The following is a 15617-nucleotide window of genomic DNA, read 5'->3' on the forward strand; positions in this document are numbered from 1 at the left end:
TCTGCTGTGTTTAGGCTCAAATACTCCAGCAATTTGTAAGCCTGGCTTAGACCATCTATAAATTATCTAATGTGATCTGTACAGTAATTTAACATTCTGGCTCCGGACTCAATTTTTTTTTTTTTTTTTTAAGATTGCTTGGCAAATATGTGAGCTTGGGCAATTTCCTTATGCACTTTAGCCTCAATTATTTTGTCTGTACGATGGGAGAAATTATAGCACCTACTCATAGGTTTATTATGAGAATTGAATAAATTAATGCACTAAAAATGCTAATGGTACTGCCTTGTCTAATGTAAGCAACTCCAATGTAAGCTATTCAATTATTTGTGTATATATTGCAACTTCAAAATGTTGTTCTAGTGTGAAATGTCTATTTTCAGGAACGTTACAAAAGATATTTCAGGGAGTTCCCATGTATTTTTACCCAGTTTGCCCTCATGTTAATACCTTATATATCCATAATACAATGATCAAAATCAAGAAAATAACATTAATATAATACTATTAACTAAATTACAGACCTTATTTAAATTTTACCAGTTTTTTTTTCACTAATTTCCTTTCTCTGTTTCAGGATAGAATCCATTATCCCACATTACATTTAGTTGTGATGTTTTTATAGTCTCCTATATTATCTTGACAATTCTTTATGCCTCCCTTGTCCCTCAAAGTCTTCACACTTTTGAAAAGTACTAGTTGTCTTTTTGGTTTGTTTGGTTTGTTTGACTCCTCTGCTAGTTTTTTAGACTGTCCCTCTATTTGGATCTAATAATTTCTTATGATTGGGTTGAGGTTACACATTTTTGCCTAGAATTCCATAGAAGTGATGTGCCCCTTTCAGTGCATCAAGGATACATGATGTCAATGCCTCTTATTACTGATAACTTCCATCACTTGTTTAAGGTGGTGTCTAGTGGTTTTTCCACTCTGAAGTTACTTTTTTCTCATTGTGATTAATATCTTGGGAAAGAAACTTTGAGGCTATGCAAATATCCTGCGTCTCTTCAAACTTTCAACTGCTAATTTTAGTATCCATTGGTGGATCTTGCCTATGACAATTATCACTGAAGTATTTGCTTAATGGTAATTTTCTGCTTCTCTCATTTCTTCTATGTTAATTCACATTTTTTCCTATAATTAAGAGATGCTCTCTGCCTCATTTAATGCAAATATTTTTACGGGTTGGAATCCAATGAAAATAAGTTATAATAATGGCTTGAAAAAGAATCGTTCAGGTAGCTCAGTCCTATAAAGCATAATCAACTTTTATAAAGTCTGAAATGTTTGAGCAAGTGAACATATTACTTAGCAAGCATTTAATTTTAGCTTTTCAACCCATACTACTCTAGAAATATGTCTTGATCTTATGAACTACACATCTTATATTTCTCAGTCTCAAGTAGCATAAACCAAAGTCTATCTTCTAATGCAATTTTATAAATGTGTCTTCAAGGACCCACTATATATATATATATTTTTTTTTTTTTGGAGACGGAGTCTCACTGTGCCCCCAGGCTGGAGTGCAGTGGCGCGATCTCAGCTCACTGCAAGCTCCGCCTCCCGGGTTTACGCCATTCTCCTGCCTCAGCCTCCCGAGTAGCTGGGACTACAGGCGCCCGCCGCTACGCCCGGCTAATTTTTTTGTATTTTTAGTAGAGATGGGGTTTCACTGTGTTAGCCAGGATAGTCTCAATCTCCTGACCTCGTGATCCCCCCGTCTCTGCCTCCCAAAGTGCTGGGATTACAGGCGTGAGCCACCGCGCCCGGCCGACCCACAATATATTAATTGCTGGCAATCTTTCTTTTTGGGAAACAAACAACTTGCCATGTGCTATACCAAAATACAAAATGTTCTTACATATGGAAACATGATGCCAATTAGAAAAATGGAGTTTAGACAATGGCATTTCATTTATCAAGTATTTATTATTGATGGATGTAATGTCCTTCCCGGGCATAAACATACTCAGAAACAAAATAGATTTATCATAAAATACTAAGCAAGAAAAATCATTTTGTTAATGCCAGTGCTATTAGGATTTTGGAGTAACACTTAGGACTCAGAATTAATAGTGCAAATTGAAACGACAATATATGTAAATGTATTTGTTTTATCATGTATATTTTCTCTAATTTTTATCAGCAGTGTCCCAAGTTGGAAGATTGTTTAATGATTAGATGCACAATGTTAAAGTAATACATCTATCTTCTGAAAACGATTATTTCAACTTAGCTGGGAACGTTTCTTAGCTGCACAATGATTCATAGGTAGTATCTCACTTTTAACTATTTAAACACAGTTTTGAAAAAGGATAAATACATTAAACTCTAGGGTTTTTATATATTTGCATATTTGGTTGGTCACAATTTATATGATAGTAATTTTTTAAAGCAACCTTACTTTTTTTTTTTTGGTAAATTCACATCAATCTTCTTGAAACTCTAGAAAGACTTAAGAATAGAAAGCCCCAGAACCTTTAAAAGTAGAGTGCAGGTATGGCTGCAAATGGGAGAATTTGTTGAAAGGCTATAAAGAAACAGTTACGTGACTTCATCCTCCTACACAAAATCCTGAAGGTTCACTTCTAAAGATGATGGTCCAACAAGACCACAGCCAAGACACCAGGTACAGCTGAGGTTTGAAATACCAGCCTAAGGGCAGGAGGTTTTAGTGGAAACCTACATGCTGAAGAGGGAGACCTCCAAGTCTGATCTTCCACTGGTCTTTGATAACAAGGAGTGGCAGGCTGGCATACCTCACAGAAGCAAGATCAGAGGCCCCTCTCCTGCAGAGGGAAAAAGACCGACAGGTAGTGGCAAGTGAGGGCTTGTTAATGAAGTGATCTTCAGGTCACCATGCAGGAAAATCTACCTGTCCACAGACCTCTAACACATGCCTACATGCATGTGGGCACTCTAATCGGCTTTTAAGGAAGATTTTCCTGTTTTTCAAAATATATCACTAGGTGTTTTTCACAACACAGACATGCATTTAGCTGGAAAGACAAAACAGACAATCACCAACTCGGTTTCCTATTGACATAAAGGGATAATAAAAGTGCTATATGTGCAAAGTTCCAAAATGAGAACAGTAAAAGCACAAAGTGTGTGTTTTGAGGCTATGTCGTTAGCCATATACTTGTTTAAAATTGTTGTTTTGTCTTAATGAATAGTCTTTTATCATAACTCTTCTAGTCCAGCTTTTGTCCTCAAGTCTGTCTTGCCTATGTTAATATAGCCAAACCATTTTTTTTGTTTGTGGTTTCCTGGTATGTTTCTTCCATCATTTTTTAAACTTTCTTTTACTTTAGGTGTGTCTCACATATAGCACGCAATTGGATTTTGTTTTTGAAGTTTTCATCTTTCTGCTTGGCTTATTTCCAAGCTATGTTGTCTTTTTTTTTTTTTTTTTCTTGCTTGTTTTTGTTTCTTTTGTTTTACATGCTTTCCTCAGATACTGGCAAAAACCTTGGTTAACTCCTTATGATTTGGAGTGGGAAGCAAAAGAGCTGACTTGGAGGCTCTGAAAAGGCAGATGGGGCATATCAATGGTGAGAATTACTCTAAAGCAGGACTCTCAACATTAGCATTGACATTTGGGGGTAGCTAATTCTGAGTTATCAGGGGCTGTTGTGTGCATTGTAGGATTTTTAGCAGCATCCTTGGCCTCTACCCACTAGATGCCATTAGCATCCCCCAATTGTGATAACCAAAAGTATGTCCACATATGCCAAATGTACCTTGGAGTCGGAGGTGAAGTCTAAAAATCAACCAATTGAGAACCACTCCTGTAGGGTGATTTGCAGGTACCATTTGTAGAAGAGCCCCTGGTGTCAGAATCTTTGTGGCTGTTTTTGGACTAGTAAGATTGCCCAGAGAAAAACCTTGCTATCTCCTGCCTATAGATGAAGACTTGGTTGAAGACACTGTTTCATTTTTATTATTTTTCACATTTATTCATTTGTAAAATTTCTTTTATTTCTTAAAAAAAACTTACATTGTATATCTAATAATATCAATATCTGAAGTCATTGCCAGTCTGGTATATTAACTGGCTTTCACACCTACTTTTCTTTTATGTTTTATGTATTTTTTTCTCACTGTAGACTTAGTTTTCTTGGAATTTCATTTGTGGTAGTCTTTAAGTCCTGAGCTAGAAATTGAGTTCCGGCCGGGCACGGTGGCTCACACCTGTAATCCTAGAACTTTGGGAGGCCGAGGCAGGCGGATCGCAAGGTCAGGAGATCAAGATCATCCTGGCTAACATGGTGAAACCCCGTCTCTACTAAAAATACGAAAAAGGTGGCGGGTGCCTGTACTCCCAGCTACTCGGGAGGCTGAGGCAGGAGAATGGCCTGAACCCGGGAGGCGGAGCTTGCAGTGAGCCGAGATCTCACCACTGCGCTCCAGCCTGGGCGACAGAGCGAGACTCCATCTCAAAATAAATACAGAGTTCCACCGTAAAGGATCTGCTTTTTTTTTTTTTTTTTTTTCCTTAACCTGGGAGGATTAACAATCAAGAATCACTTTAAAGCTGGGTGTGGTGGCTCACGTCTGTAATCCCAGTACTCTGGGAGGCCAAGTGGGAGTTTCACTTGAGACCAGAAGTTTGAAACCAGCCTGGAAAACATAGCCAGAACCCGATCTCTTAAACAAAAAACCGAATCACTTTACATTCTTGACTTGAGGGATTTAGGATCACCTTGGCAGAAGTTAACTTATGCTGTAAACCTGTGTGAGGTCCTGCTAGGATTTCCCAATTCTCAGTGGAGAGATTTTTGTCTTTCACTTTTCACCAAGATTCAAGATGTGTAGATTTTCTTGCAGATCTCAGATGGGTTTTTAGTTTACAGTTACACTAAGGGTGTAGATTTTGAGAATATTTATTCAGGGAGTTTTGTCCTGTGTGAATCCCATCTTGCAAAGTTCTTGAGTTTTGTATTGTGCCTCTGTCCTACAAAGCCTTGAAAACTGAAGCTCAAGAGCACCTAATTCAGTAAATGCTTAAAGACGTAAACAGGATAAGGAACTCCCCTTACCTCTACATTCCTGGTTTTTGATATATTTTTTCCCTCTATTTTTTGCTTTCTTGCCAGTTCATCAAGGCTTAATCTTTAAAAGCATTTTAGAATTTTTAGTTGTTCTCAGTGGGAGTTTGTAATGGATTCTGGTCTGTTATACCACCCCAAATGGTTTTCTGCATTTTTTTTTTTTCTGTAGCAAATGAACAGATATCTATGGCTATCAGACATTTGGGGAATATCCATCACGGAAGAGAGATGGGGAAAAAAAAAGGGGGAGGAAGGCATCTTTGGGGAAAAAAAGGCAGCGAGGGAGCAGAGGAAAACTCTGGGGGAGGGGGACAGCCCAAATCTGTAATTAATATCCTTGAAGAGGTAAAAGAAGATAAACCTTCCTTAAAATAATACAGCTTATAACCATGTAATTTTCAAGGGATAGAAATATTCAAGTAGTTATGGTGGGGTAGTTGAAGATACCTATTTGTTCTTCTTAATAATATGTAAAGAGATAGAAAACAAGAGAAAAATATTAGAAAAGTCGACCCATGGTTCTCACACGGGTTGTGAATACCCGTGAGAGTTCACTAAAATCCTAGAAGGGACTTCATGAGGTGTCACCTATATGTAGGTACAAGTAAGAATTTTCTTCATAGACTCCAATGATAATATATCTCAACAATTAGAATGTACAAGCAAATATGAGAATCCAAGTATGTGCCATTATACCAGACACTAAAGAGATTTGCAAAAATGTAAAATGCTATTCTTCTCACTAACTTTATTTTGGGACATACAGTTACTTTTTATAAAAACGTTATGGGGCCGGGCGCGGTGGCTCAAGCCTGTAATCCCAGCACTTTGGGAGGCCGAGACGGGCAGATCACGAGGTCAGGAGATCGAGACCATCCTGGCTAACACGGTGAAACCCCATCTCTACTAAAAATACAAAAACTAGCCGGGCGAGGTGGCGGGAGCCTGTAGTCCCAGCTACTCTGGAGGCTGAGGCAGGAGAATGGCGTAAACCTGGGAGACGGAGCTTGCAGTGAGCTGAGATCCGGCCACTGCACTCCAGTCCGGGCGACAGAGCGAGACTCCGCCTCAAAAAAAAAAAAAAAAAAAAAAAAGTTATGGTACTGTGAACTTGTTAAATATGTTTAATTCTTTTTCCATATTATTATCTATTACAATAAAGATCTATAGACTTAATCCTTGTAAGTAGAAGTTCTTTGGGCTCTAACAAGGTTTGGCTCTGTGTCCCCACCCAAATCTCATCTTGAATGATAATCCCTGTGTGTCAAGGGAGGACCTTGTGGGAGGTGATTGGATCATAAGGTTGCTGTGTTTATGACAGTGAGTGAATTCTCATGAGAGGTGATGGTTTGAAAGATGTTTAGCAGTTCCTCCTTTGTTCTCTTTCTCTCCTGCTGCCATATAAGATGTGCCTTACTTCCCCTTTGCCTTCTGCCATGATTATAAGTTTCCTGAGGCCTCCCCAGCCATGCAGAACTGTGAGCCAATTAAACCTCTTATTTATAAATTACCCAGTTTCAGGTCATATCTTTATAGCAATGTGAGAACAAACTAATACAGGATCTTTGTTCTTAAGAAAGTAAAGTCTGAGATCAAAATGTTTGATAACTGCTGAACTAAGCAGTTAGCCCAGGGATTCCAAGATCTGGTACATAGGATTTGAGAAGGAATAGAGAAATTTCTCAATTCAGAAGAGTTTTTTAAAAATGAAGGACAAGGGTTTCCAGATTGAGTGAACTCATTGAGTACTTAGTAAATTGATTTGTATGCATATTATGACATTTCAAAACTCTGGGGACCAAGAGAAAATCTTGAATATTTTCATAATGAAAAATAAAAACAGATTACCTCTAAATGTTTGAGGATTATAGTGGCATTGATCTTTTTAAAAGCTATCGGAATCCAGAAGAAAATGGAGCACAATACCTTCAAAATTCTGAAGGAAAATATGGGAACCAACCCAAGAATGTCAGAATAACAGCACAATGATGGCTGTGGCAGGTAGCCCAAGGCTCCCTGTGCAGAGTGGAGGAAAATAGTGTCCCAGGAGTGATGACTGCTGAAAATAATCAAATTGATCATTTTTTGAACTGTTTGAGGAGGGTTGCACATCAGCAGAGTTTTTGAATGAATTAGTGAAATTAAAGTAACAGAACTAGACCAAAAATATTGACTCAATTTTTAGCTCTTGGGAAAACAGTTTTATGAAAAAAAATATGTAATCATGTGCCACATGACTCAGCTGCAGTTTATATAAATATTGCCATAACAATGAAAAATTGAATATTAAACAAATGGAAGAATAGTGACTTATATTTGGAGAATAAGAGAATAGTGTCTATAGGGGACTGATAGGTAGAATGACAGGCAAGAGTTAGGGGATTTAGTAAGTAACATTCTGCATTAAACTCAATTAGCAATAAAATTTTTAAAGAAGATAGAGCAGAACAAATAGCTGAGAGAGTTGAGTTACATTAAACAAACATAACTGATTACAGTTGGCCCTTTGTACCCATGAATTCTGGATGTGTTGATTCAGCCAATTGTCATTTAAAAATTTTTTTAAATTGTGTCTGTACTCTAGATATTCCTTGTTGTTATTCAGTAAACAATAAAAACAACTCTAGCATTTACATTGTACTAGGTATTATAAGTAATCTAGAGAGGATCTGAAGTATATGGAAGGGTAGGCATAGGTGACGCGTAAATGCGATACCAGTTTATATCAGGAATGGAACTTGATCATCTTCAGAAGCTCCTAGGACCAATCCCCCATGGATACAAAGGAAGACTGCAGTTAATTTTATTGTCATCTATGGGAACATAATCACATCCATTTAAACTTCAACATTTTCTCAGCACAAACTTAATATTTTGTGGTGTATTTACTAGAGAGGAACAGAGTTGCTTACATTTTTCATAGTTTCACTGCCCTAACATCTTCATATCTGTATAGAAGGCTTAACTTGTTACTCAACAGACATTCTCCATGTCTCTGCTGTCAGAATGCTGATGTTGTCCAGGAACGCCACCCTTCTCTCTATAGACGTGTGCTTAACCAGCATGGGAAATCCCATTCTTCTGACCCATGATTGGTTGATGAAGGCATATATGACAGAACGCTGACCAATTACACCTAACTGGGAGAGTCTTCATTGGTGGTGGTGGTGATAGGGTATATGGAAAGGGTTTCCTTATTTATTCTCTTCTGATGGGTGATGGTGAGGTGAGATGTGATGCCTCAAACTGCGTGCAGCACTAAGGGGAGCTGAAGCTGAACGTGTCAAGTGGAGAGTCGGTAAGAACCTCTCTCCTCATGACATTCATTGTAGAGCCACTAAGTTAAACCACCCTGGGACCCAATTCCAGACTTGAAACAGCAAAAAAAAAAAAAAAAAAACTATTTAAAAAAAAATCCCCTTTCTTTAAGCCAGTCAATTAAAGCTGAATTTTAAAGTTCCAACTGAAGTCAATTTAATTGATATTTTCCCAAAAGCAAGTTGCATTTTAGAGTCATTGATCTCTAATTAAATCCTCTTAGGTGCATGTAGTCCTTTGATATTCAGGGGTGAAAGATTCACGTTTACTTGGGCATGTTTGAAGCCAGACTTTCAACAATCATTGTGTGTGTGTGTGTGTGTGTGTGTGTGTGTGTGTGTGTGTGTGTTTAAACCACTAAAGGAATATTTTTAAACTCGAGTGGTGGTCTATGAAGCAAACAAATTTTTAAATACTATAAAGGAATCAAGAAAGAGGGCAAAGCAGGAACACTACTGTTTTGACATTCTAATTATAAATACATTAGGCTTGGTGCAAAAAATCATCAAACCATCAGTCTTGGCGATGGTTAAGTTAATTCACTTTTTGAAGTTCAATAATTCATCTGTGAAGTGTCAGCAGCTGGGTCTTGTTAATGGTAAGCCTTTCATTCCTGTTAAATCAATTGTAAATAATAGAATCTCTCAGAGAAAAATGATGAAATAAGCATTGATTTCCAAATTGGGTGTCAGATACAGAGCATTAATAAAACACATTGCAAGCAAACAAGTACCTAATATACTCTGATTACTGAAATAGTAATCAGAGGGGAAAAGTCAATGATTTTGGTGTAAGTTGCTAGTATTTTAATAATTCATTTATATCTATGTATCATATCAAATTTCTCATTTTAGACTCTATGTGGTTATTTAATTTTCATTATTCTGACCAGCAAAACAAGGTTGTTTTGGGGTATTGTTACATTTGTTTCTCCCATCTAAATAGATAACAAGCATCTGGTCATACGCTTTCTTGGTTGCCTGACACCAGCGATTTTGTTGTGTTTAATGCAATACAATAATCATTTACAGCAAGCCACATAAAACACTGCAAAAAATGTAACAGCTCCAATAAAACTTTTAAGGAAAATAAAGCTCTGTAGCAGGTGTCCATAAAAGTGCTTTATGCCCACAGACTGTATTAAATGTTAATGCCAGTGTCCTGTGAATACCACATATGGGGTCTACTGAAATGAAAATGTCTGTGAAACTGTTGATTCTCCAGTAAAGGAGGTTGGAAGGGCAATGCCATATTATCTATTACACTGAAATATGAAAGCCATTAGAGAATCTACTCATTGTGCATTTTATGAAGGACTGGTTTAAGGGAAAATACATGAGTTCTTTATTCAAGCCATGAATGCAACAGAGGTGGAAATACTGAGGGCACGGTTTTCCAGAGAACGTCTCCAAACTTCTTAAAGTTGCATAGCACACTTTTCTTTTTCCAAGGATGATCTCTAGAGATAAAATATCAGTGGCCTAGTGATGGTGGGTTTTGGCTGGATTTTTTTTTGTTTTTAACTATTTTAGTGCTTTTGCCTCAAACTTCATTACCAATTGTATTGTTTCTTAGTCCATAGTATTTTTCTTATTTCTAGATTTCTTTATGAAAGCTCTTGGATGTTACTGAGATAATGTTTTAACAGCTATCAAATGGTTAAATACCATTGACTGGAATCTCATATTGTTTTTGTCCTCAATAACATCTAATTAACTCTTTGTGCTGAAGCTCTATTTGAAAAGTAGATGAGATACAGAGGATCACTGCAAAAATATAAACTATTACGAGAAAGAAAATATAACCTGAATACAAGATGTGACGTGACTGTCAAATGTAAAGCAACATATTTACAGAGAATAGGGGATGTGGGGCCATACATCTTTTCCCCACACTCTCATAGATAACAACTACTATGTATTCAAAAAAGAAAAGGCAGGATGGTGGCAGAACGTAATGATTCCAGATGAAGAATATTGGAAGGACCTTGACGATTTTAGTTAGGGATTCAGCTTGTCTACCAGCTGACCAGAATCCGTTATGTTAGAATTACTACATAATTTATTTTCCAAGTAGGGGAATCTTTGGGAATAAAAGGGAGTGACATTAATGATTGGCTAGGGACAAGCAAAGAGCAGTTCTACTCCTGGCCTTAAAGGTTCAAGTAGGATCAAGTATGAGAGAGAGAGATTGAATCGCAATATAAGGGAGGGATTTATAAGGAACTGTTGAGTGGCTGAAAAGGGATGCCTTTGGGAATTTGGTAATTTCCAGTTAGTCAATGGAATTGCTAAATTGGAGATTGTGAGGCCTTTTGACAAGAATGTTTTGGTGGGGATTTGAGCATCAGAATTATGGTTGAACCAAATAAGTTTTAATGTTACTCTAAACCTTGAGAATCTGTAGTTCTAAATATTAAATGGAGAATTCCCATGGAGAGCTGTAAATACTAAATCGAGTTGTTTTAAGATGTGTTCATAGAATTCTAGAATGAGTGCCGTCTAGCATGGCTATAGTGTAGCTCTAAATCACTAACATCAAAATGAGCCTAAATTTTTATGAAGAATAGCTGGGAAGAAATTTCAGAATTCTAATTTTGAGTAGCAGGGTCCAGTGTTAAGATTCCTAAGCTAGGGTTAGAACTGGGTAAGACATAAAACTAGAGTATAGATTGGAGACCTTGGGACATGAAGAAAATTCTCTTTAAAGCAAGGTCTGCAGTCCCATTTAATGTTCTTCTACTGGACATTTGGGAAACCAGATGATGTTTCAAATAGGCCAGCTGAAATCTTTTACAGTGAAGTTGTATCACGTGTGCCTTTAAGCAACTTAAACTATATGCACATAGTGTTATAAAACATTGCTCTATATCTGTGTTACATGCCACTTATTCATGTACTATACTGTACTTTATAGAGTGATTTAGGGGATTTTCAAGGGTAATCTTGGCTTCATAATTTTACCCTCATCTGCTAACGGAGAGCTGAGCCCATATACTAGGGTTCTTCTGACTCTATTTACAATTTCCTTTTTCCATGTCAGCTCAAACCCCTAGGTCTCTGTAGAATCTTCCCTGCTAGTCATAGCTAGGGCTGGAAAACACTTTTTGCCTCTTAGTCATTTCTTTTCTGTGAGGTAAATTTTGACATTGAAATATACCTGAGTTTATTATTCATTTGTAGCTTGGATACGTCTGGCCTCTCCAAATAGACTGCACACCCTTTGATGGGAGGGGCTGATTCACTCATCTCTTTGAAGTCCCCGACAGTGTCAGGCACCCATGGATGGCTGTTCACTTGAGCTGGCTCACCTAATCCTTAACTGGAAAGAGGATCCTTATGGGAAAGGAAGCTTCATGATGCCCTGACCTCCCAGCAGAAAGTATCTGTAAACAAACTTTTTTGTTTTTTTGATACAGGATCTTGCTCTCTCACCTGGGATGATATGCAGTGGCACAGTCATGGCTTACTGCAGACTGGACCTCCCAGACTAAAGCCGTTCTTTCACCTCAGCCTCCTGAGTAGCTGAGACCACAAGCACGTACCACCACTCCTGGTTAATTTTAATTTTTGTAGAGACGAGGTCTCGCTATGTTGCTCAGGCTGGTCTGGAACTCCTGAAAGCAAGTGATTTGCCTGTCTTGGACACCCAAAGTGCTGGGATTACAAGCATGACCCACCGCGCCTGACCTGTAGATGAAACTTGATACTTCTAGGGCGCAACTTGATCTTACATAGACAGGCTAATGATATCTGTAAAGGCAGTCATGAAAAAGAGAAATTCTGTTTGTTGGATTCATTTTAGGTTGCTTTCCTATATTAAGCTTTTAGTGTCCACAATGTACAGATCATGTGTCTACAAAACATTTTGAATTGTTTCTAAATATCCTCTTTCCCATTGGGAGTTTTGCATACAAACTTTTAATAAAACATTGTATTAATAGTTTGAAAAGTATTTCTCAGATAAAAACCATAAACTTAATGTTTCTCTACTCATTTCTGCTTTTTTGAATTAATGCCATGGAGGCATGAAAATCAGTATACTCTGAATGTCTGAAGATTCAGGCTTCATAAGTAAGGACCATCAATTACAAAATAGTCTATTCATAATCGGATTGCAAAGGATTGAAAGTCACATTTCTTCTGTTAACTAGTATGCTGATGTAGAGTAGAGATGATGTATGAAGAAAACATTTGAGGTGGGGGGGGCAGAAGAGGCAAAAGGATACTTTGAATACAATAGAAAATAATTTTCTATAAGCTATCATCTCAATGAAAGATTTATATCCGCAACATATTGGAAGGTAAATTTTGGCTGAGGCCAATTTATTACAGCATGTCTCATAGTATATTAACTCTGAAGAATGCTTCACAAATGTGCCTGCTGAGGCTGGCTTCTCTGTCTCAACACTCCTTGAGAGTTACAGTATTGAGTGTACCTTCTTTGAAGCTTAGCACTATTTTATGATAGAATATTATGGTTATGATTCTAATATGTATTAAATGGCTAGTAAATACTTAACTAAGAGACATAGCAGCAATTGAATAATAGTTTTTACACTTACTGTAATGAAAGAATATCTGCAGGCCGGCTTCTAGAATAATCTAACAACTCTCACAGCTCCTCCTGCTAGAAGTGATGCACAATGTTATGGTTGACTCTACACTGTGACTTCTGAAGTCTTAAATTATCTTTTTCCTTTCAGTACTTGCCTTTCAGTATTTACCTCTGCTGCTGGTCACATGGAAGGAAGGTACTACTGACTTGCAGCAGCTCCGTCAGGTTTTGGGTTTTGCCAGCAGTGGTTTACTGTGATGTTTGCACTCTTGGCATATAATGGGAAGAAGCTGATGGCCTTAGGGGAGAGGTGGTATGGTGGGGTTTGAGGCAGCATAACTCCAGTGGGATTTTTCTGGATCTTGGCCCTATGTGCTGTGTGACTAGCTGGTCTATCAGCATCATGTGAGTGCCCATGGCCTACATGCATATGTTGGATACTCTTATTACATGACTCTTGGTGATTCATGAGTAATGCTTAAACTACTAGGAGTCCTCACTTTTGAGGTATTAAAAATACCCACCTTGCTGCACTGAAATAGCCAGGTACAGCCCTTTTCACACATCCTGAAACCCAAAGATGGGCTGTTCTACATGGAATATCAAATTATTTTATAAAGCATAATAACTATAACACAGATAATGATAATAACAAACACTTTCATAGTTATTGGTGTGTGCTAAGCAAATGTTTTATATATATTGATTTGTTTAAAACTCATAACCCTATGAGAATTGAGGCCAGAAAGGTTTTTACATGGGTATTAATGGTAGGAGCCGGGATTTGAACCCAGCCAGTTATAGCTTTTATTCTTAACGATCATGCATAGAAACTAAAAGCTGAGATTCTATAATCAGCCAAAGTTGGGTTTAAATGCTAGTAATGTGATATTTAACACTCAAGCTTTAAAAAAAAAAATCTGTAAAACGACAGTAAAAACATTTAACTGTATAATGTTTTGGGAATTGTGATGTCCCTAACATAATGTTAGCTTAGTACTTATAATGATGGAAAATAAAGGCTATGCACTGATGGATATAAATATGTCTGCTGTATATTTTGTACATTATGGGCACACAGGAGAGAAGGATTGTGGAAAGAAGTGAGAGGTGCCCATATTCTTGTTTTAGAATATGCACTTCAATCTTCTCCATAGGGTTACTAGAGCAGGGCTGTGTAGAGAGACTCTGCCTCAGGCCTCTGCTTCAACTGACTGCATTTTTAGCAAGTTCACTTTACTTTATAGCTGACAGTCCTGGACCTTATTTAACTGGAAAACAGTAACTGTCAGACTAATTTCCTTTTGATGATAATGTGAATTTCCTTCTCTAATTGGATAATAGAATTACTGGGAATTTTGTAAATAGAAGATGGGATGTTCTGCTGAGGGCAGGAAGTGAGAGCAATGCACTGTCCCCTATGAGGGCTCACTGCACATGAATCTAGCCCACCAAATGGGTGGATTCATCAAAATCTGCAGAAGTGCCATCTCTCTTCCTTTGTTTTCACTTCCTTTGCTTTTGCTGGGAGTTTTTTGATGGGAGTGCTATCCCCACAAACCGTAATTATCACCTTTTGCAGTAGTTTTGCTTTCCTTGACTAAGTCATCCTGGGGCAGGTTATTATCACTAATAAGAGAGTCAACCTTATGGCCTTAAATCTGGGTTTTCCATTAGTGAGCCAAAGCAGGAGAGAAAATCTTGACTTTTCAAAAAACGATGTGTTTGCAACCTCCAGTTACTGCAGTGTTTACATTTTTTATTACCTTTATATTTGTAAAAAGGAAGAACATCAGCTCAGAAAAGAGCAAGGCAAACCATAATTTATTTCCAAAGAAATTTTTACATTGATGAAATTATATGGTACACGTCTTTGCCAATTTTGGTGCTCCTGGAATCTTCATAACAACCATTTGCTTAGAAAGATTTTTGTTTTCAATTTCTACTATTTGAGTGGTATGTCTTTCTTCCCATCCATCTCCAATAAATGTATTGAATCACCTCTTAAACTGTATGTGTGTATACATTTAAAGCTATCTGCAGTAAGGGCACAAATTCTAATTTTTAAAGTATGTGAGTCTGTGTTCTTGTTTGTTTATACTTTTAAATGTGGTCCAAGATATAAAAGGACTCTGGAAACAAAAGTTTCGTATTTATTAAGAGCTGTTGAGAATTTTGGCAGACCATTCTAAGAAGTTACCTTCAGAATAAGAGTAGGCATGCAGAAAAAAAAAAAAAAAAAAAAAAAAAAATTGACTCAAAGGTTTCTTGGATAGCCCTGAAAGAAAAACCTTAATAATGAATGTTGTATGGCACATTCATTATTCTAATGCGATCAACAGTATATGCAGTAATTACACTTAGAGCAGCTCTTCATTACCAGATAAAAATAGTGAAGAATTAGGGTAGCCTACGTGTGACTTAGGCTTACTATTATTTGTCTTAACACAGAAGTGCTCTTTTCAGTTCTCCTAGCCTCTAAAAGCACGAGTCTTTAAAAGTTGCCATGCTGGTGCTGTCTGTAGTGGTTCAATAAGAATTGAAGTGACTGTCCTCTCTTCCCAGTTGGTGCTAAGCCTCAACCTGTATGTATTTCTAACTTGTAGAGCCCCTGGCCATGGAAGGTGTGGAAGTTCTTTAGACTTGTCTCTCTGTTACTTATAGGAGAGATTCCAGAAATTCAAGAAC

General features: G+C 37.4%; 1 protein-coding gene across 1 annotated transcript in view; it reads left to right on the plus strand.

The window, feature by feature from the left end:
- Nucleotides 1-15617, plus strand: part of RARB (retinoic acid receptor beta) — a 775222-nt gene that overhangs the window by 47844 nt on the left and 711761 nt on the right. The window lies entirely within an intron of this gene.

Source organism: Trachypithecus francoisi, unplaced genomic scaffold, assembly GCF_009764315.1.
Source record: "Trachypithecus francoisi isolate TF-2019V2 unplaced genomic scaffold, Tfra_2.0 Lachesis_group0, whole genome shotgun sequence".
Lineage (NCBI taxonomy): Eukaryota > Metazoa > Chordata > Mammalia > Primates > Cercopithecidae > Trachypithecus > Trachypithecus francoisi.